The sequence below is a fragment of the Anas platyrhynchos genome, chromosome 24 (assembly GCF_047663525.1).
Source record: "Anas platyrhynchos isolate ZD024472 breed Pekin duck chromosome 24, IASCAAS_PekinDuck_T2T, whole genome shotgun sequence".
Classification (NCBI taxonomy): domain Eukaryota; kingdom Metazoa; phylum Chordata; class Aves; order Anseriformes; family Anatidae; genus Anas; species Anas platyrhynchos.
In genome coordinates this window covers 9,493,656-9,495,000 of record NC_092610.1, presented here as the reverse complement: position 1 = coordinate 9,495,000, position 1,345 = coordinate 9,493,656, and positions in this window count along the sequence as shown.

The following is a 1,345-nucleotide window of genomic DNA, read 5'->3' as shown; positions in this document are numbered from 1 at the left end:
AAGCATGAGGAGGAGGAGGTGGCAAAAAAAAAAAAAAAAAACAACACAAATCCAAAAAAAAAAATAGGAGGAGGAGGAGGAAGCAGCCAAAAAAATCACTGTATTTGGTCACCTCCTCTTCCTCCTCTTTTTGTTTTTGTATTCGTGATTTTTTGGCCCCCTCCTCCTCCTCTTTTCTTTTTTGTATTTGTGATATTTTTGGTCACCTCCTCCTCCACTTTTTTTTTTAAACCACACTGGTGTGGTTTAACCCAGCCGACAGTTAAACAACACAGAGCTGTTCGCCCACCCTCCCCCCTCCCTTGTGCTTTCCAACAAAAGCTTTTCTATTATTGTATGAAATCATCTGCAATAGATTAACCCTTGTCATTATTCCTATCTCAGGAATTATCTGTGACACCTGGGTAACACGTGAGCTTACTGTGACCCCAGGGAGAGCCTTCCTGTAATTAAAGGCAACCTATAGGAAAGCTGGGGAGGGGGTCTTTATCAGGGCCTGGAGTGACAGGACATGGAGTAATAGCTTTCAACTGAAAAGTTAGATTTCTAATATATGTTAGGAAGAAGTTCTTTACTTATAGTACTTCACATCCTGTGCATCTGCCAACTTCTGCATCTTATGGTTGCCTCCCCTACTTAAGAGAGGATGCTGGAGTGCTGGGTGAAACACTCAGACCTTACAGAAACAAAGCAATAGCTTACCTTTTGCACTCAAATATGTGCCCAGTATGTTCAGCTAAAACAACTTCTACCCTACAGCGTTTTGTTGGAAGTTCCAATTTCCGTCTCAGTTTCAGGTACACCAAATTTTCCAGCAGGATTTCCGGGCCAGTGTTGTCTGTCTGCGATAGACTGCTTTGCTAGATCATCGTTCAGTGCTCCCTCTGCCAGGCACAGGCCTTTTTGTCTTAATCCCTTGTAAGAAAACTTGCAGAGGTATATTTGCCCATTTGCAGGTAGCTTGTGCTCCTCTTGCAGTGACGGTGTACTTAACCCAGGATTTGTCCACGAATGACAACCCCTGTGGTTAGGCAAGGAGTTAAAAGTTTAAACAGCAAAAATCCCATGGCTTGCTGTAGCTGAGCAAACCTCCTCCTTGGCCTCCTCCTCCACCGCCTCCTCCTCCGCCACCTTCTCCTCCTCCTCTTTTTTTGTTTTTATTCCTTTTTATTTTGGCTTCCTCCTCCTCCTCCTCCTCCTCCTCCTCCTCCTCCTCCTCCTCCTCCTCCTCCTCCTCCTCCTCCTCTCTCCCCTGTCCAACACTCTGGCTCCCACTGCCCCCCTTTGGCCCATTTATAGGGAGGAGCAGCCACATCCCCGATTGATGACAAGCCTTTTGCATAAT